The sequence below is a fragment of the Mobula hypostoma genome, chromosome 3 (genome assembly GCF_963921235.1).
Source record: "Mobula hypostoma chromosome 3, sMobHyp1.1, whole genome shotgun sequence".
NCBI classification, from domain to species: domain Eukaryota; kingdom Metazoa; phylum Chordata; class Chondrichthyes; order Myliobatiformes; family Myliobatidae; genus Mobula; species Mobula hypostoma.
Window position 1 is genome coordinate 82,476,658 of NC_086099.1, and position 22,269 is coordinate 82,498,926.

Sequence of the window (22,269 nt, forward strand, 5' to 3'; positions counted from 1 at the left end):
TTCAGATTTATGGTTTTTATATTCTGTGTTTCTTTCTCACCTGTTCCTTTTCCGTTTTGTTGTGGGGGGAGGGGTTGTTTGGGGTTTGATGTTCTTGTTGCATTTTGTGCCTGTTTGGGGGTTTGGGTGTTAATGATCGGGATCCTGTTCTTTTTGCACTGGTGGTGGGGGGGGGGGGTGAGTTTAATGTTTCTGTCTGAAAGACTTTCATGTTCTTTCTTTGTTTCTTGGCTATCTGGAGGAGACGAATCTCAAAGTTGTATATGGATATATACTTTGGTAATAAATGGACCTTGGAACCTTTGAACCTTTGAACATTAAGGCAGAAATGAGATGAAAGTTACAAAACTGTAGACTTGTCATTTTAATTCCAGAAGTTATTGGAATCAATATAATCGGAGTGTTTGACCAATATAAATCGGTTAGTGCTGAACAAAAAGGCTCAGCGTGGATTTATGAATCATTACTTTAGTTAGTTTTTCTGAAATGGTTTCTAACATGCAGCATACATCAAAGTTGCTGGTGAACGCAGCAGGCCAGGCAGCATCTATAGGAAGAGGCGCAGTCGACGTTTCAGGCCGAGGTTAGTCCTGACGAAGGGTCTCGGCCTGAAACGTCGACTGCGCCTCTTCCTATAGATGCTGCCTGGCCTGCTGCGTTCACCAGCAACTTTGATGTATGTTGCTTGAATTTCCAGCATCTGCAGAATTCCTGTTGTTTGCGTTCTAACATGCAGGTTTGGTTTTCTGGTATCTGTTGATGCAGTTCCTTATTTGAACAATAAGATCACATGGAACTGGAGGTGACATTATATGGGATAGAAATTAACTTAGTCTGGAAAACAGTAGACAGCTGTTCACTGAGGAGATGTGGAAATCTGAGATTCTCTTGACTAGCTGAATATTCCATAGATTTTTGTTAGATATTGTAGACCAAAATTGAGTTAATAGAGTTTAAGCAGGGACTACCTTTGGTAGAACTTTGGTGATGTACTGTAAAACTTAAAAATGCTAGAAATGTGCAGCAAACCAGTCAGCATTTGTGCATTGAGAAATGTGAAATATTAATTTAATCTCACTCTTTAGCTTTTTCACATGAGCATAGTAAAGCTAGTATAAATAATTATTACCACACAAATCTATCTGATTTACTGATGTCAAGGAAGAAAATCTGATGCCTACTGACTTGTTTGATCGACATGTAATCCCAGATCTACTAATATAGTTGACCTTTAACTGATCTCTGAATTGCTCTAGCAAGCTTATATATGCTTGTGTAAACAGCCATAGTCATATCGTAAGAATGAAAAAGTATATACATTGAAGATCAAATATTATTGCAAACCTTGTCACATTCTCAGGTTTCTGAGGTCCATATGTCAACTCATTGGCATTCAGATCTGATCACTTGCTGACATCAATGCAGGCTTTAGGCTTCCTTTGGTAATTATTTGGTACCACATGCATTTTAGAAAGTGAGCACTTATGCTGACATTGGGCAGCTGTCTTGTTATTTTTTTAGAAGAACTATAGTTAGAAGAGAGGCAGACAGAAAATAATTTTTTTTTTAAATGGCATATTGACCTTTATTGTTATGGGGTTGTAATTTCAAAATACATGGATATTGTTAAAATATGCGAGCACTGGTAAGGCTGCACCTGGAGTATTGTGTAGAATATTGGCTCTATTATTTAAAAAAAAGGATATACTAACATACTAACAGGCAATCCAGATTCATTTGGCGCAAGGAGAAATCTTCTAATGCTTCGTAAATCCCTGAAAAAGATTGCAATGCACCCATTTTACAGATCTAACTCAAATATCTGAGTTTCCTGTTTGGTGGATGACATGGATATGCTCATACTTTGCCTAAATACCTGTATTGATCATAAGACCATAAGACATAAGACATAGAAGCAGAATCAGGCCATTTGGCCCATCGAGTTTGCTCAGCCTTTTCATCATGGCTGATCCAATTTTCCTCTCAGCTCCAATCTCCTTCTTCTCCCTGTAGCCCTTCATACCCTGACCAATCAAGAATCTATCAACCTCTTCCTTAAATACACATATAGACTGGGGCCCCACAGCTGCCTGTTGCAATGAATTCCATCGATTCATCACACTCTGGCTAAAGAAATTCCTCCTTATCTCCATTCTAACAAGATGCCCCCCTATTCTGAGGCTCTGTCATCTGATCTTAGGCTTTTCCACCATAGGAAACATCCTCTCCACATCCATGCTGTCAAGGCCTTTTACCATTCTATAGGATTCAACGAGGTCACCCCTCATTCTTCTGAATTCCAGTGAATACAGGCCCAAAGCTATCAAACACTCTTCATATGACAAGCCATTCGATCCTGGAATAATTTTCGTGAACTTCTTTTGAACCCTCTCCAATTTCAACACATTCTTTCTAAAATAGCTGCCCAAAACTGCTCACAACCCTCCAAGTGAGGCTTCACCAGTGCTTTATAAAGTCTCAGCATTACATTTTTGCTTTTATATTCTAGTCCTCTTGATATGAACGCTAACATGGCATTTGCCTTCCTCACCCCAGACTCAAACTGCAAACTAAACTTTAGGGAGCCCTGCACAAGGATTCCTAATCCCTTTGCATCTGTTTTTTTTTTCAATTTTCTCTCCATTTAGAAAATAGTCAACCTAGTCAACCCTTCCATTTCTTCTACCAAAGTGTATGACTATACATTTCCTGACACTGTATTCCATCTGCCACTTCTTTGCCAATTTTCCTAATCTGTCTAGGTCCTTCTGTAGTCTCTCTACTTCCTCAAAACTATCTGCCCCTCCACCTATCTTCAGATCGTCTCCAAACTTTACAAGAAGGCCATCAATTCCATCATCTAAATCATTAATGTATAACATAAAAAGAATCGGTCCCAACACAGACCCCTGGTCAGACCACTAGTCACCAGAAGCCACTAAAAAAGGCTCCCTTTATTCCCACGCTCTGCCTCCTGCCAGTCAGTCACTGTCTTATCCATGCAAGAACCTTCCTTTTAATACCATGTTAAACAGCCTATAATTTCCTTTTTTCTGTCTCTCACCTTCTGTGATGAGCGGAATGACATCTACAAATTTCCTGTGTTCTGGAACCATTCCAGAATCTGGTGATTCTTGAAAGATCATTACTAATGCCTCCACAATCTCTTCAGTCACCTGTTTCAGAACCCGGGGATGTACACCATCTGGTCAAGGTGACATCTACCTTCAGACCAATGTTCCCTCTAATTTTTAGTAGTGTGCGCAAAAATATTATGTTGTGCAAACTTTTTCCTGTGACAAAAGTATGTGCGCTCTGAATGCACACATGGCATAGTTTATGTAGGTTTACAAAATATTTGACATAAAACTGCACAGAATAACAACAAAATAACATACATATTTAAGTCACTCAGTTATTTTTTCTCTCTCTCCTGTCTTTGGCATTTACCCATTCTTTGTAAACACTATGTAGACTAATAGAACTTTCATCCAATTGATAGCTTTTGATTCTCATTAACATATTGAAATGACATTCACCTACGGTTTCTCAGCTTGTTTTTGAGTTGATTCATTAGGCTAAAACCTCACTCACAGTCCGCACTAGATGCAAGAAAGGTTCCCCCAATGTCCATCAACTGTGCAAGGTCGCAAAACTGTTCATTTTGAAGTACAAATGCCACCATTTGAGCAAGGTTTGAAATCGGTTTGGATTTAATTTTTTCTTGCACAGATAATTTGAAATCATTAAACTGTCTAACTATTACAATATTCTCAGCTAGAAAATCATGATATTTCAGACATAAGGCATTAACTTGTTCATCGCCAAATGTGAAGTCACAATCTGCAATTGCGGAGAAATCAAAAGCTGACCATTCTTGTACCTCAACTTTGATCTCCTCTGGGTTTGATTGTTTTCACTCTCGCTCATCTGCACTCAACTGTAACAAGCTTAGCACTCCTGTAATGTGTAATGACGGATTCTGTTGCCTGAGCTTTTGTACACCGTCTAAGTGTGATTTACTTGCCAAATGACTCTTCAAAAAGTCAAGTTTCCAAATATCATCCCACTTCTTTCCACTAGCAAATTCTCCAGCAACTTTTGCATCACGACAATACAAAGAGATAACTCCAGGTTCCAAATCATACATAAATATTTCTTGTAGCTGTACGTTCATGACCTCATGAGCTTTCAGTGTAACAGTTTCTACTATTTTGTTAAGCCATTCAACTTTAAACAAATTTGCAGTTCTTTTGCGCTTCATGCCCTTCGCTTCTTTTGAATTCGACATAGTAAATCAATATTCTTTCCAATAAAAACTTAGTAAGCTATCTACAGGACTTGAAACAGGTCCTTGTAAACTTTAAGATATGAACACTGTCCGTCAAAGATGGCTGCTGCCATGATGCAGCTGTACAAACCAGAACAGGAAAGGTGAGGTGACATAAATTAGTGATATGCATTGCGGTATTTGAAAAACCGACTAACTAGTTAACAGAAACAGTTAGCTAAAAGATTATTTTCAATAAGTATAATTATTAATTACTACATTATTTTAGGTAACTAACCTTTTGTGCGCACATTAATTTCCTTTGTGCACTGGTTGAAAAACGTGTGTGCGCATACACGCGCACAACTTAGAGGGAACTATGCTTCAGACCTTTCAATTTCCCAAGAACCTTCTCCCTAGTAATGGTAACTTCACACACTTCATGACCCCTGACTCCTGGAACTTCAACCATTCTGGTAGTGTCTTCCACAATGAAGACTAATGCAAAATACTTGTTCAGTTGATCTGCTATTTTCCTATCTCCCACTACTACCTCTCCAGCATTATTTTCCAGTACACTGATATCCACTCTCACCTCTTTTTTACACTTTATGTATCTGAAGAAACTTCTGGTATCCTCTTTAATATTATTGACTAGCTTCCTTTCATATTTCAACTTTATCTTCTTAATGACTTTTAGTTGCCTTCTGTTGGTATTTGAAAGCTTCCCGATCCTCTAACCTCCCAATCATTTTTGCTCTTTTATATACCCTCTATTTGGTTGTTAGTTGGCTTTGACTTCTCTTGTTAGCCATAGTTGTGACATCTTGCCTTTAGAATACATTAATCATCTAAACCAGTTTATCCCAACCTTTTTTTTAACAAAAGAGGTGAATCCTCACCTCTTCTGGATTAATAGCAGCCCTACAAATTATAGATCATATCTTAATATTTTTACATGTTTTTTGTACACTTTCAAGCTAAGTAAAGGCATCCGTTAGTCGTGCGAGACCATGGATCTGTGCCTGGAAAGTCTTCACTCTCCAGGGTGCAGGCCTGGGCAAGGTTGTATGGAAGACCAGCAGTTGCCCATGCTGCAAGTCTCCCCTCTCCACGACACTGATGTTGTCCAAGGGAAGGGCATTAGGACCCATACAGCTCGGCACCCGTGTTGTCGCAGAGCAAAGTGTGATTAAGTGCCTTGCTCAAGGACACAACACGTTCCCTCGGCTGGGGCTTGAACTCACGACATTCAGGTCGCTAGTCCAATGCCTTAACCACTTGGCCACGTGCCCACAAGCTAAACTACACCAATATCAGTAAAACCTCAAAAACATATAATTTTGAGAGCCAAGTTTGTTAAACAATTATCTGAGACTTTTTACCTCATACAGGCGTTAGGCTCCTTACCTCAGCAGTTCAGAATCAGAATTAGATTTATTATCACTGAATATGACATGATATTTGCTGTATTATAGCAGCACCACAGTGCAAAGATATAAAAATCTACAGATTGCATAAATAAATAAATAGTGGAAAATGAAAGGAACAATGAAGTAGTGCTCATGGATTCATGTGTGGCCTGATGTCTTTTTTAGGCCTCAATGAGAATGACATTAGTATGACTTAGATGATCAGTTATTCCATAGTCAAGTTAATGGTAAACAAGGTAACTGCAAGGAGGGCTACACAAAATATAAGTTAATGATTATCTACTTATTGTGGAAGAATATGAGCACTTCTGGCTTGATACTCAAACTGTGTGTTGCTGCTGGCCACAGAAGCTTCTGCCCAACTGCCAGTCCTCCCCCATCCACTTCCAATCCCCAATCACCACATTACCCTATTTATACTTTCAGGCAGCAACTGAGCTGGTTGGTCATGATGATTACCTGATTGTTAAAGCCTGTCGGTACCATGCCAAAGAGGCTCGCAGACTAGCATTCCACAGCCCTGCCTGGTCTCATTATGTGTGTGCTGTGTCAACTACACTAGGATCAGCCTGGTCTAATTTCTACCCTATCAAGCCTGAGAGGCAAGCACTCATAACTGATGTCACTGTTGTGAGATCGACTGAAGTTGCCAAGGGATCTATTCTCCGAATCTCACCTTTGTGTTTAATCTGAAGGCTAAAAATTCATTTATCTTCATGATGATATATGAACAGTCAATGAATGTTATAATGTTATAACATTCAGTGTAGAGTATATGCTGAAAGGATTGAATTGCCTCTAAGTAGGAGAACTAAACCTGGTGTATTCTTGAAGGTGACGTCTTCGAAAGAAACAGAAAAAAAAAATGAACCCCAATTCCTTTTCTGCTGAATTTTAACTACCTGGATGACATTTATCGGAAGATTAATAAAATGAGTTTTTATCACATATGCTATTTACTATATTTTCTGGATACAAAAATGTCTGCAACATTTATCAACGTACTAGTGAGCAATTATGAAAAGTAGCTAACTGTACTGTTCAAGAAGTACTTTTGAACATTCAGGGCATCCAAATTATTTACAAATGCAAGCTCTTCCTTATTTCATCTGATATGTTCCTGAAGGAAATATGGAACTCTTGAATGTGAGTAATACTATATGAGCATCCAGTAAAGCAGAACATAATAAGGACAGGTTCATTCTTTTTCACAAGCTACGGGCACTCACCTCTGAGAAGTGTGAAGTTAGTGAGATTTAGAATAGTGGGCTGGGTCATACTGAATCCACTCTGGACTAATCCTCCACTCTCATCTTGCGACCACATTTGCTTACTGTGGGATTACTATGGCATTAGAGGTCTCTGTTCCATGTCACTTCCTCCAGATGGAATGGGTCAAGAGTTGTGATCAGGCCTCACATAATGAAGCCTGAACCCTGCCTCCAGCTCCCAGCACTCCATTTATGATCTTTGCCGCCTGATTGCTAACAAAGGCATCTTCACTACTTTTTGAACTCTTATATTCATGGAGATTTTAATTGGGTTTCAATAATCAAAATATATGCAAAAAAATCAATAACAGATTAGTTAAAAGTTTATTGTACTAAATTAGGTAAATTTAAAGTACAATATATAAGTAAAATAAAAAATCACTTTACCCAAACTAGAGAACCTAGGGGAAGCCCACACAGAACAGGGAGAACTTACAGTCTCCATGTGTTGGTGATTAGGATTGAGCCAAAACACTAGAGCTGTGAGAAAGCAGCACTACTTGTGTGCCACTATGCAATGCTTTGCTCTGGCACATTGCTGCCTAATATTAGTTAATATAGCATTAATTAGGTAATATATGATATACTTCTTAATTTTGAGAAACAGCATGGTAATAGACCATTCCAGCCAACGATCCCACACTACCAATAGCACCCATGTGACCAATTAACCTACCAACCTGTACGTCTTTAGAATAGGAGAGGAAACCAGAGAACATGAAGGAAACACGTGGTCACAGGGAGAATATACAAACTCCTTAAGACAGCTCCTTACAGATATTGCCACTTAGCAGTCAGTCATGTCTGAATGGATATCCGTCTCACCCCCAGTGTCAGAGCGTTCAAATCTGATTTGAAAGATGAGTGTAGAATCTAGGCTGGCACTCCAGTGTCGTTTTGATTGGCTGCAGGGGATTTTACATGATAGGTATTATATATATAAATGTTTTTTTTCTTCTACTGAGAAATCTATTTTGCTGCAAGCTTTGTAATTTTGGTGAGCTGGGAATCATTATCTGTGCCTCTCAACTGTTCAAATCTATAGAATAGTGATATAGCCTGATTGAGTGTGTATCATTTGCAGTTACATAGCTGCGTAATAACCCCACTTATGTATTGACAATTATAGTAAGAATAAGAATCCCGTGAACTATAATTAACTATCTTACTGAGTGCTGAAGGTCCATTTTTATGACATGATCATTGACTTTTACCTTGGACCTTATAAATTTGAAGACTATATACTACAAATTATCATTGGGGAAAAACTGACAAATTGTTTAATTTTGTAGTTCAGTGTTCTAAAATTTGGAAAATTTCTTTTGCAAAGCAAACTGTAGAGAATGATATTTCACTGCAACTCCTGTGTTTGCCCACCCCATCAACGTCTACTGGCAGCTATGGGCTGTCTCTAATTGAAGGTGAAATTCTATGTGGCGTGTATATAATCAACCCAACTGAGCTAAATACAGGGTTGAGTAACCCCTTGTATTTATGTTAGTCTTAAAGCCGGGCAAGTTAAAACTCAGATTCTTTTCAGAGCCAAAGTAAATTCAAAGACATAGACTGCAGGGAAATAAGGAAGTAAAAGAGTAATTGAGTGAAGATAAGTAGTTCAATTATACAGCACCTCATTATGTCCTTGGGATATTTTGAAAAATTTTATAACCATTAAGTTAGTTTTGAAGTAAAGAAAAATCCAGAGACTTATTTTTTTCTGTAGCAGGCTTCTGAATTTAATGATGGCTTGGATCTTTTTTCTGCTTGAAGAAATATCAAATGTTTCTGCTGTTGGGCAACAACTATTGAAAACAAGACATAATCACTAGAAACACTCACAACACACTGGAGGAACTCAGCAGGTCGGGCAGCATCTGTGGAAATGATCAGTCAACGTTTCGGGCCGGAACCCTTGGTCAGGACTGGAGAGGGAAGGGGCAGAGGCCCTATAAAGAAGGTGGGGGGAGGGTGGGAAGGAGAAGGCTGGTAGGTTCCAGGTGAAAAACCAGTAAGGGGAAAGATAAAGGGGTGGAGGAGGGGAAGCAGGGAGGGGATAGGCAGGAAAGGTGAAGAAAGAATAGGGGAAAACACAATGGGTAGTAGAAGGATGCGGAACCGTGAGGGAGGTGATAGGCAGCTGGAGGACGGGGCAGAGTGAAATAGGGATAGGGGAAGGGAGGGGGAGGGAATTACTGGAAGTTGGGGAATTCTATGTTCATACCAAGGGGCTGGAGACTACCTAGATGGTATATGAGGTGTTGCTCCTCCAACCTGAGTTTAGCCTGATCATTTGTGTTTACATAATCACTAGATTTGTCTGATTTATGTAGGGGTTTGGGATAGGCATGCATTCACATTACTGCTTTCCAGCAGGCCAGCGATTTTTAGGAATAGTGAATGATCTCCGCTGGGTTTCACCAGCTGCAAAAGGAAAACAGTACTGCAACTGGAAATTGATACATGCTGGGAATACTTACACTGTGAATGTAATTTTTGACTTTCTAAAGCCAAGCAGTGATGGTCTTCCTAAACCAGTTCAGAGAATACCTTGCAGTCAATTGGTAATACCTTGCAGAGAGCAGACTGGTCAGTAGTTAGCTGGATTGGATTTGCATAGCCTTACATGGACTGTCTTGGCAATTTTCCACATTCTCAAATAGATGCCGATCTGTAACTGCTAGAAAAGCCTATATAGGACCACCCTGGTGTCAATGCAAATACAGTTCTCACGTAGTACAATGTACCTAATTTTCAAAAATATCTCATTAACACTCATGATGGGTTTCTTTTTCTAGCTTCTTGGTACTTTCTTTCTTGTTTCTGAAAAGTTTTGTTTTAAAAGTTAAGAATTTCTTGACAGATTGCAAAATTTTATTAAATTATAGTTTATGGTTAGTATTGTTCAAAAGGCAGACCTGTATGATTCTTTTCAAACAGGAACTAAATATGTAAGTATGTATGTTTGAAGAACAGATTCTTGATTGCATACCTGCTCTACTTTTGTCCGAACTCTATAAACGTTATGAAACTGTGGGATAAAATGAGAGAGGGAGATGGACAAAATAAACAAGAAATTGGATTTCTGCTGGGTATTTGCACAAAGCAAAACACACACCAGAGGACATTGTCCCAACTCTCAGTCTTAACTGGATATTGATCTTCGATTAAACTAACATCCCAATCCATGTTGCTGATCAGCTGTGAGCGTACTCCTAAAATCAGTCTCTGCAAGCACAAAGCTTCACAGATCTGAAGGTGGCCCCAGAAGAGATGGAAGGTGGAAAACAAGGGTCTCTCAAGCCCAAAGTGGCTTTACTGTTGTGAAATTAATTTGTTCCCTGATAGACTCAGGGGGTTGATTCCGACATTGAATATTATGGACCAAGATTGCTTCCTTGAGCACTTATTTAACATCCAAAAACTAGGCGTGTTGCAGAATATTTTTACCCTGTGCATGGCTTCCTTCTTCATGCCAATATAAATTCATTAATAAAAACACAATTGGATTTAATTGTTAAGTCAGCAGCATCTAATTATCATTGAGTTTCTTCCAGTGTTACTTTGACTGAAAATCTAATCATCACTGCTTATCCATCTGGATTTTGCTGCTGGTTAAGAATGTAAACTTTTAAATTACCAATAACCTTTCGGCATAATGAGAGGTCAAGAAAGAGGGACACAGAAATGGGCTCAGTTCAAAGGTGATTGCAGTGGAACCAGTCCAGGAAGGTTGGTGATGGAGGAAAGTGAGTGATGATGCTGAAGAGAGATAATGCAGAACTGGGTAATGGGAGAGTCATGTTTGATGGGGAAAGGGAGCCCAAACATTACTTAACAATTTTGAATGAAGATTTTTTTGGAGTTGTCTGAAAGCAACATTGCATTGTTGTTTAGGGATGTCAACAGGAAGAATGTGTTCTGCTATGGTCAGTCCACCCAGTCCTTTTTTGACCCACTTCTATATTTTTAAGACCAATAAAGGAAAATGTTTGAAGAAATGGATAAAATGCATATTTTTATCTTATGTCATCATGACTTCTCTCCTTGTATGAGTGCAGCAATATCAGGAAGATTCTCTTTTGGCTTCTGTAGTGCGGGACTATCCTTGTGAGTAGAATAGCAATTTAGTATGGATTCTATCTCTATCAGAGCTTCTCAATTTGCTGAATGAATGAATTCCTCTGTATTAGTCTGAAGGATAAAATTAAAAGGCCAGGCAAAGAAATATGGTATATATATATGCACATACTAGGCTGCTATTTAAAAAAAAATACAATTCAGATTGTGCAGGTCAAGGCACAAGGTTCATGACCTTTGACCATTTTGTCTCCACACTGACCTCAGCCAAATGCAAGCCTTTTTTTACTGGGACCTCAGCATCCTTGAATTTAGCAGCAAAATTCAGATTGGGACTGGCAGTACAATCCCATTCCTTAAACATCCTATACAGCAGATAAGATTGGGAACAGACCTTTATCTTCCATTAAAACTGAATTTAATGTTTTATGTTTGAAATTCAGAGATTTCTAAAACCTATAAACAGAAATATATACAACATATCTGAACAGAAATAGTTAAAAACATTCATCTAAACAAAACCATTTAAAAAAGTAACCTATCTTCTTCTTTATCTCCTAAATCTATGCTTCATTAGGTTATGATATCATTAGGTGTCATGTCCTGAGTAGTGATTAACCAGATTTATCCTGGGAATTTCTGGCAAGGTGAGGGTCTAATGTAGGATTCGAGAAGAAGCCCAGTAATGGGATGAGCTTGCAGATTGTGCTGCCCTTCTCCCCACCGATCTTTTCCACTGAATCTGCCAATAATTCCTGAACATCTGTGCCTCACAGAATGTGTCCAAGTTCAGGATTTATTTCAGCTTCAGTGTGAATGGTGACCATTTCATTTGGAAGTGCCAGCAACAACTAGCATGCTTCAGCCCCGTGCCTTCAGTCATTGTAAATCAGGGGCCTTAATGCTATGTGCCACTTATACTGCTACTGATAACAAAACAATAAATTCTTGGCTTCACTCTCCAGAACTCTGGGAAGTTTGCCAATGTATTCAAAAAGCATAAGTGCGGCTTCTGCTACCTCTGCATATTTATATTTCTCCTTCTACTTTGGTAAAATATCATTTTTAAATGCTAAGGGTTGAGATTGACTTTATCCTAGTGTGCTATCATAATACTTGGTGAAGGGCCTGTTAATTCGTCTTCACTCATGCTTGCCTTCTCAGCTTCTATGAAGTTTTAGGAGGTCAATGCTAAGGATACATTCAGGTGGTTTTGTGCCCTGCGGGTATGTTTACTTATCCTTCCTTAACTGCGCCCCCATCATTGAAGACAAGGCCTCTACTGAAGTCACGGGTAGACGGATGTTATCACTTTTTCCAAGAGTCTGTAAGATTGGGGCCCAGGAACATTCTGAAACTCTTCTGCACATATAATCAGCGGTAATCAAGTCCAGCTACACTCCCATTCCTTGGTGCGGTCACAGCCACCCTGCACAGTCCATTACAGACCACTTGAAGTCATGTTAAAACACAGTCACACTAGACTGAAGTGGATCAGCATTATCAATTCCTTTTTCCACATTAAGTATATTTTCCCTTTCAAGTCTTAACTGCAAAAATATCTTGCCATTAGCTCAGTACCATCATATATTTATACCTGAATTACATTGAAAGAATGCCTACATTTGTAGAATGCCCAAACTATGCTCTTGAAAAAACAAAAAGAGGTGACTTATTTAGACTGAAGTAACATCAGTCACAATGAAAATAACATAGTCGAATGAAGCTGTGTCTCTTTAGGTTGAAAGATCTCAGCTATTATCACTCCTTGCTAGAATTTTCTGCCAGACTACTTGGGAAGTAACCACAACCTCAAGGCAGATATCAGGAAAGTTAATGGGGGAAGCAAAATACAGCATGTGCTAAAAGTCACAAAGTACTATAAGCAATAGATTAGCTGACATCTTTGAGAGGGTTGGGGGTTAGGTTGAGAAGGTATGTATATATATCTGTAAATCTCAACACCTTTTTGTTCCCCTTGGTTTTGTCCCTTCCTAATGACATCCGTGATACTTGATGTGCTGTTCATCCCTACAGAAATCATCAGATCCCTGTTCCCGATCATCTTATTTTTACTAGGGATATGCAGTCCCTATACACTTCTGTCCCCATTCAAGAAGGCACTGATACTTTCTTGACAACAGACTTAACCAGCTCCCCTCACAACCACTCTCCTCTGTCTGGCGAAATGGGTTCTAACCTCACAATTTATCTCTTGGCTCCTCCCACTTTCTCCAAACCCAAGCTGTAGCCATGGGCACTCACAGGGGCCCCAGCTATGTCTGCCTTTTCTTCAGCCACAGGGAACAACCCATATTCCAAGCCTACACTGGTAATGCTCCCCAACTCTTTCTCTGCTATACTGATGACTGCATTGGTGCTGCATCCTGCATCCATGCCGAGCTCATCAAATACATCAATTTTGCCTCCCATTTCCACCCTGCCATTAAATTTACTTCTTTCACCTCTAATACTTCTCTCCCCTTTCTCAATCTCTTTATCTTGATCTCTGGGGGCAGACTATCTGCTGATATCTTTTACAAACTTACTGACTTTCACAATTACCTTGACTACACCTCTTCCCACTCTGTTATGTTAAAAATGTTATACCCTTTTCTTAGTTCCTCTGTCTCTGCTATGTCTGTAATCAAGATGAAGTTTTCCCTTCTACAACATCTGAGAGGTCCTCTATTTCTCAAAGATTGGGGTATTCCTTCCACCACCATCAATGCTCAGAAGGAAGAATTAGAATCAGAATCAGAATCAGGTTTATTATCACCGGCATGTGTCATGAAATTTGTTAACTTAGCAGCAGCAGTTCAATGCAATACAAAATATAGAAGAAGAAAAAAAAATAAATCAATGACAGTATATGTATATTGAATAGATTAAAAATCTTGCAAAAACAGAAATAACATACAGTATATTAAGAAAAACGAGGTAGTGTTCATGGGTTCAATGTCCATTTAGGAATCAGATGGCAGAGGGGAAGAAGCTGTTCGTAAGTCATCGTGTGTGTGCCTTCAGGCTTCTGTACCTCCTACCGGATGCTAACAATGGGAAAAGGGCATGACACGGGTTCTGGAGGTCCATAATACTGGACGCTGCATTTCTGAGATACTGCTCCTTGAAGATGTCCTGGGTACTTTGTAGGATAGTACCCAAGAAGGAGCCAACTAAATCTATGGCCCTCTGTAGCTTCTTTTGGTCTTGTGCAGTAGCCCACAGCCCACTGCCGCCCCCCCCCCCGCCACACCAGATAGTGATGTAGCCTGTCAGAATGCTGTCCATGGTATATCTATAAAAGTTTTTGAGTGTTTTGTTGACATACCAAATCTCTTCAAATTCCGAATGAAGTATAGTCGCTGTCTTACCTTCTTTATAGCTGCATCAATATGTTGGGACCAAATTAGGTCCCCAGAGATCTGGACACCCAGAAACTTGAAACTGCTCACTCTCGCCACTTCTGATCATTCTATGAGGATTGATATGTGTTCCTTCGTCTTGCCCTTCCTGAAGTTCACTATCAGCTCTTTCATCTTACTGACATTGAGTGCAAGATTGTTGCTGTGATACCACTCCACTAGTTGGGATACCTTGCTCCTCTACGGCCCCTCGTCGCCATCTGAGATTCTACCAGCAATGGTTGTATCATCAGCAAATTTATAGATGGTTTTTGAGCTATACCTAGCCACACAGTCATTAGTATAAAGAGAGTAGAGCAGTGGGCTAAACACACACCTCTGAGGTGCACCAATATTGATCGTCAGTGAGGAGGAGGTATTATTACCAATCCGCACAGATTGTGGTCTTCCTGTTAGGGAGTTGAGGATCCAATTGCAAAGGGGGGTACAGAGGCCCAGGTTCTGTAACTTATCAATCAGGATTGTGGGAATGATGGTGTTAAATACTGAGCTATAGTCAATGAACAGCATCCTGACATAGGTGTTTGTATTGTCCAGGTGGTCTAAGTCCATGTGAAGAGCCATTGAGATTGCGTAGCTGTTGACCTATTGTGGCGACAGGCAAATTGCAGTGAGTCCAGGTCCTTGTTGAGGCAGGAGTTCAGTCTTGTCATGACCAACCTCTCAAAGCATTTCATCACTGTAGATGTGAATGCTACTGGGTGATAGTTATTAAGGCAGCTCACATTATTCTTCTTCTCCTCACCCACATCTCCTCTATTTCATGCACATTTGCCCTCACCCAATCGTCCCACCTACACCTCATCCAGCACATCATTCTCTATGACTTTCAACATCTGCAACTAAGCACATCTTCCCCGCCACCCCCTCCCCAACTTTTCTGCTTTCTATAGGTATGGCTGTCTCATCCCTCCCCACTCATCTCCCTCCTAGCACTTAACCCTACTCCTACATTTCCTTCCTTATCACCATTCAGGGCCCCAAACAGTCCTTCCAGCTGAAGCAACACTTCATTCTGAGTGTCTGTTGGGGTCATTTATTGTATCCAGTGTCCCCGGTGCAGCCTCCTCCACATCGATAAGACCCAGCGTGGATTGGGGGACTAGTTTGTTGAGTACCTTTGCTCTGTCTACCGCAGAAGGCAGGACTACCTGATGACTACCCATTTCAATTTGGCTTCCCATTCCTATTCTGCCGTGTCTGTCCATGGCCTTCTTTACTTCTATAATGAGGCATACTCAGGTTGGAGGAACAACACTTTATATTCCGTCTGGGTAGCCTTCAACCTGGTGGCGTGAACTTTTATTTCTCTAACGTACAGTAATTACTCCCCCATCCCCTGCTTCTCCATTCTCAGAAAAGAGCAGCATTCTTTTAGAATGGAGATGAGGAGGAATTTCTTAAGCCAGAGAGTGGTGAATCTATGAAATTTGTTGCCACATATGGCTGTGGAGGCCAAGTCATTAGGTATATTTAAGGCAGAGGTTGATAACAGTCTTGATTAGTCAGGGCATGAAGGGGAGAAGGCAGGAGATTGGGGCTGAGAAGGAAAATGGATCAGCCATGATGAAATGACAGAGCAGACTTGATGGGCCAAATGGCCTAATTCTGCTCCTATGTCAAATCAAATCAGTTTTAATTATCATTCAGACCATACATGGATACAGTTGAACGAGTCAGTGTTCCTTTGGGACCAAGATGCATAACATACATTCAAAATAGCGGGAGAGAAAAAAACACACACACACATCATTACGCAAGAAAATACATGAACCTTATGGTCTTATTGTCTTATACAGTAGCTATGATTAATTTGGGCTACATAAGGATTTAATTACATGGGACATTTACACCTGGGAAAAGGTAAAATCATTAATATATATTTTAAATCAGAAAACTAAAACCATCATGTTGTAACCACTTTTCAAAACGTTCTTAATTTTTTCTGATTTTGTTAAAATTTATAGACAATTACCTTTTAATTGTCCATATCTTTCTGATTTGGATTGAAATCTATATTTTACTATTAATTGATCTGTTGATGTGCTTTCATTCAATATCCTATGGAACTGTATACTGTAAGCAGCCAATCTTGGGATATGAAAGGAATTTTTCATGAGTTGTAGCACAACCACTGGATCACAGGGAAGCTGACTCAGTTCCTCAGAGGTTTGCTTGTAGTGTGTGTAACAGATGATTTATTTTAACATGAAAGACACAGTAGTGGGGCTTTCTGTCAAAGCTTTTTTATTCTGAAGTGATGGTCAGATGCACTACTGCTCCGTGCAGTATTTCTCAGTTGGAGAAGACTATAGCAGAGGTAACTTTTAAAGTCCTATTTTATTTGTGTTGTGCCCATTCACTTAATTTTCTCACTTTCCATAAAGATTAACTATGTTAAGATGTAATATGATAGGGAAAAGCATAAAAAGGTTTGCACTTCTGCTGTGACTACATATAGAAACAGCATTCTGTTTATTTGATAATGCCAATCAGTTGTTTCAGGGTTTTATTACAAAGCTGTTGGTTGAAGGAAATTACACACTTAAAATTGCCTTCTTTTCTTCACACCAAAGCCACTTCCACCTTCACCATTGAACAATTTTACTCCAGCACCCTAAAATCGCTCACCCCACATGTCTTCTTAACAGAGAAAACCTACAGCACAATACAGGCCCTTCAGCCCACAATGCTGTGCCGAACATGTACTAATTTTAGAAATTACCTCGGGTTACCCATAGCCCTCTATTTTTCTATGCTCCATGTACCTGTCTCTTAAAAGACCCTATCATATCTGCCTCCACCACCATTGCCGGCAGCCCATTCCATATACTCACCACTCTCTGTGTGAAAAACTTACCCCTGTCGTCCCCTCTGTACCTACTTCCGAGCACCTTAAAACTGTGCCCTCCCATGTTAACCATTTCAGCCCTGGGAAAAAGCCTTTGACTAGCCACACAATCAATGCCTCTCATCATCTTATACACCTGTATTCTTGTTTAATTATTAAATGCAAATGATGTCATGAGGCTTTACTGTGCCAGAAACCTGGGTCATACCCTGACCTCAGGTACTGTCTGCCAGGACCCCCTGAACCACATGGGATTCCTCTGGATGCTTTACCTTCTCTATGATATGTGCTTTGGTAGGTTAATTGGCCACTGTAAATTGCTGTGAAGGTGTAAAGTAGAATCTTACCGGGAGTTGAGAATGTGAGGAGAATAAAAGAAGAAATTAATGTTGAATTAGTGTGAACGGTTGATTGATGGCTAGTAAGGACTTGGGGGCTGATGGGACTGTATTGGCACCATATGATTTTATGACATATATATGAAAATGCTTAAAGCTTCAGGAACAATTTTATAAAAAGATAAATCCTAATCAAGAATTTGAGACCTTAAACCTGCAACCTTAATAAAACTGTCATCGGGTACATTAGTCAAGCAACAAGAGCTTACTGTCATTAGTAGGCAATCATATTTTGCATTGCTAATGGCAGGTCTTGGTTTTACATACCCTGCTAGCTTATGCATGTCAAAAAAGTGAGGGTGCCAACAGGAACACAGTAACAACTTCGGGGTGAAATGAGAGCTAAACGTGTTAGATTTTCCTTTCAAATCTTCAAATCATTGTCACCACCATGCCTAGGGCCTGCCCTATTGAATTCAACTAGCTAAGTGAGGAGAGGAATGTTATAAGATTGTCGTTAGTCGCTTAGTGACAAAACAAATGTCTTTATGTTCACTGCTGAGCCTATGTAAATTGATACCTCAGTGTTCACCCCAATTAACCTATTCCAGCCAAGCTATAGTAATTACAGCCCCCGATAAGAAAAAGCAAGTTATCTGACAGACTTTATGAGGTACTCATAAAGCAAGTCCAAAACAAAGTAGTAGTCAATGTAGTCTCGAGCAGAACATCCAGCCCTGGTTCACTGCGATATAAATCATGCAGTGCAACACTTGGAAGAGTGACAATGGAGGGACAGCTGGGAGAACTAGCAAAAGCCGAGGGTAACGATGAGGTCTTGTGGCGTCTGTAGTCAATCTTGTTATGACGACAGACTAACAGGTATAGTATTACTGCTGTCATTGCCATACAGTCATGGGAACCTGCCTCGCTTTGAATTACTATGTCAAATTTTCCTAGAATCGTAAGAAGTTAAGTAGAGTCTCAGTTCATTTATAGCATACAGTTGCTAAAACACTTTAATTGAGAGAAAGAGCCTTGAATCAGTTTAACTTTAATGATATAATGCAAAAATAAAGCAGTAATGCATTTCAGTGTAACTTTTGGCAGTGTGTTTTTTAAGGAAGTAAACAATAGAAAGTTTGTCAAGGTCTTTGAAATGAAAGTTACAACCTTCAAGTAACCTATTTGCTGATATCCTTAAGCTGAAAACGCTATCTTAATTGATCTAGATGTGCAAATCAAGGAGCAAAGTCTCTACCTCTCTTGTGTTTCTTTAGAAACCCCAGAATGATCTCCACTACTTTTATGTATTTGAGGCTGTGCTATTAACAGAGCTGTGAGCTTTGTTACTTTCTAACTACCATGATAACTATTGGACACAAGGAGCTTCAAAGGGAGAACTTAATTAGATGTGGTTAGGTAATTACATCCCATGCATCATGATTTATAAAGATTAATACATTCACAATTACTGTACTACAAAGTTCACAGAGGGCAGAATTCAGTAGTGGAGCATGAGAGAGATAAAGCACTAAAAAGGAACAGGTACAGAGAATAGAAAAGACTAGAAAAAGGCAGAGAGAAAGGAAGAATGAGGAAAGAAGGAGGTATAGAATAAAGAAAGCATAATGTAAGAACATAGGGAATGAGACAAATTAAGTGACAAAGAGGATGAGTAGAATAAAGGATGGAACTGATAAAGGGAGAAGGTGAGCTGGTGGGTGACCTCACCTGGTCTCGATTATCTGCTTATGTGAACAAAAGTTGTAATTCTTTAATATTGACAAAAGAATATCTATTTGAAAGCATTATAAGTGTTCCATCTGGTTTCATGAGGTTTACCAGCATGGAAAATGGGATCATGAAAATGGTGCACAATGGGATACTACAGAACTGGAAGTGTTTATAAAGCCTTCTTTTGCTTTTCATGCTGATTTGTTTTCTGAGGCACAAATTTATGTAAAATGATGACAGAATCAGTGTAAATTTGAAAACAAAATTACCAGAGAATGAGGATCAAAAAGAAATGGGGCAAGATACCATTATTTAAGGTGAATCTATCTTTTTTTCATATAATGCCAGTATAGAGAGCATGTGGTCAATATTTATTGCAGCACTGAACAATGGAAAAGTTTAGTAACTTTAGTAATAATTGTTAAGCGTTAACAACTTTTGCTTGTTTTGCATTCCTTTAAGGTTCATTATTTTCAGGTCTGTGATACCGAACTTTGTCCTGAGCGTAATTTAAATCAGTTAAATAGCCTTATCATGCAATCTGCAAATTGGCATAAAGGAAATTAGCTTCAGTTCACTTGTACATCCACATTTAGTAGACTTTATGTTTTGAAAGGAATTTTTACAACAGAACAAGGGCAAAAGTAAAATGATAACAGAATGGTACAGGTTATGAAAGTAAACTACTAAATACCTCTCAAGCAATGCTGAAAATTGGTTTCCCTCCAGCAGCATAGTAGACTATGAACCCTGTCAAAACAATAAATGCATCCCAGTCCAGCAACTCGAGGGTAAAAGGTCAGATTTATTCCCCATATCAATCCATTGCATCTCAAGGTCACCATTATCACAGCTATTCCTGAGAAACTCACCAAGTCTCATTTGACCTATCTGCAGTTTTTAACATGATTGACCGTTCCATTCTCCTTATTTGCCCATCTGCTGATGTCCAACTGTGCAGAATCACATTTCTCTAGATTGATTCTTATCTGTTTAAATGTCGCTAAGGAGTCATCTTCAATGACTTCTTATCTTCCCTTGCACAGATGGGACATTCTGGCTGGAAGTCCATGGTTTGTGGGATCTCTGTGGTATGTGATATATATATCACCTGGATGAAAAAGTGGATAAATGGGTAGTAAATTTGCAGATGATGCAAAGATTGCTGGCATTGTGGATAGTACCCGGGCAGTATTTTCCTCCATTGAAATACTGGGAAGGCTAAAGTCAATGATTCTGGCCCTCCAAATAACCTTCACTCCTTCGCATTCTGTTCCTTCCTCCCCTGGCAACCATCAGAAACTGAACTACGTTTGTATCAGTTCTGACCACAAGATGCAAATCTGCATGCTCTGGCCACCTATTTTCACTTAGAGTCTAAGAGTAATACAGTACAGAAACAGGCCCCTTGGCCCGACGGACCGCAGCACCCTCCAGCTAGTCCCAGTTTCCCCTGTTCTGCTCATAACCCTCCAAATCCCTCCCCTCCACATACTTATCCAAGTGCCTCCTAAATGTTGCAATTATACCTGCCTCTGCAACTTCCTCTGACAGCTCATTCCAGGTACTCACATCCTTCAGTGTGAAGAAGTTACCTCTCAAGCTTCTTTTAAATCTTCCCCCTCTTTTTTTTGTATCCGTGCCCTCTAGTTTTGGATTCCTAAGCCGTGGGGAAAGGACTATGACTGTTTTCCTTACCCATATGCCTCAGGATTTTTATGACCCTCTATGAGCTCACTCCACATTCTCCTATGCTGCACAAAATAAAGGTCCAGTGTGACCATTCGGACCCCATAACTCAGGCCTTCTAGTCCAGCAGCATCTTCGTAATCTCTTCTGTAAACTCTCCAGCTTGACAATTTCTTTCCTATAACAGGGTGACCAAAACTGCATACAATTTTCAACTGCGGCTTTACTCATAACTTACACAACTGGGACATAATGTCTGTACTCTTACATTTAGTTGCCTGGCTGATGAAGGCCAGTGTGCTAAGCGCCTCCTTCGCCATCCTGTCTACTGGCATGGCCACTTTCACTGAACTGTGCATTTTGTGTTCACATATCCCTCTGTTCCACAGCACTCATCAGTGACCTGCCATTTACTATAAAGGTACTAACCTTGTTTGACTGTCCAAAATGCATCACCTTACTCTCATCTAAATTGAAATTTCTTTGGCATAACTTAGTTCATCTCCCTAAGTGATCAAGATCACTTTTCAATTAATTGTAACCTGCGTAACTAATTTAATGCCATTAGCAAACTTGCTAATAACACCATGTACAGTCATACCAAAATAGTGAGTAACAGAGGTCCCAACACTTCTTCAGTTCGTAACAGAACAGGTCCACAGGTTAATTTATGATCTTTTCCCATAAATATTTTAAAACTAACAATTGTGATTACTGGATCCAATGTGCTCCACAGCTGCCCCTTCGGTTACTTGGGCAACCTTATTCCATAAGAGAAGGTCCAGTATTGCTCTTTCTCAAGTATTGTGTGAGGAAACTGTCTTGAACTCACTGAATTCTTCCCCACCCAGGCCCTTTGAAATCTGTATGGCCCAGTTGATACTGAGAAAATTGAAATCTCCCACTAGCACTACATTACATAGAAACATAGAAACATAGAAAATAGGTGCAGGAGTAGGCCATTCGGCCCTTCGAGCCTGCACCGCCATTTATTATGATCATGGCTGATCATCCAACTCAGAACCCAGCCTTCCCTCCATACCCCCTGACCCCTGTAGCCACAAGGGCCATATCTAACTTCCTTTTAAACATAGCTAATGAACTGGCCTCAACAGTTTGCTGTGGCAGAGAATTCCACAGATTCACCACTCTCTGTGTGAAGAAGTTTTTCCTAACCT

At 39.7% G+C, this 22,269-nt stretch overlaps 1 protein-coding gene across 3 annotated transcripts in view; it reads left to right on the forward strand.

Moving 5' to 3' along the window:
* ppargc1a (peroxisome proliferator-activated receptor gamma, coactivator 1 alpha) overlaps nt 1-22,269 on the forward strand; it is a 587,416-nt gene that overhangs the window by 437,120 nt on the left and 128,027 nt on the right. Inside the window, exon 1 of one of the 3 annotated variants that reach the window (XM_063043366.1) lies at nt 18,420-18,547. The exons of the other annotated variants lie outside the window; for them this stretch is intronic. The gene's annotated coding sequence lies outside the window, so the exon portion shown is untranslated. Of the gene's footprint in view, nt 1-18,419; nt 18,548-22,269 lie in introns of those variants that run through there. 3 annotated transcript variants of the gene reach the window in all.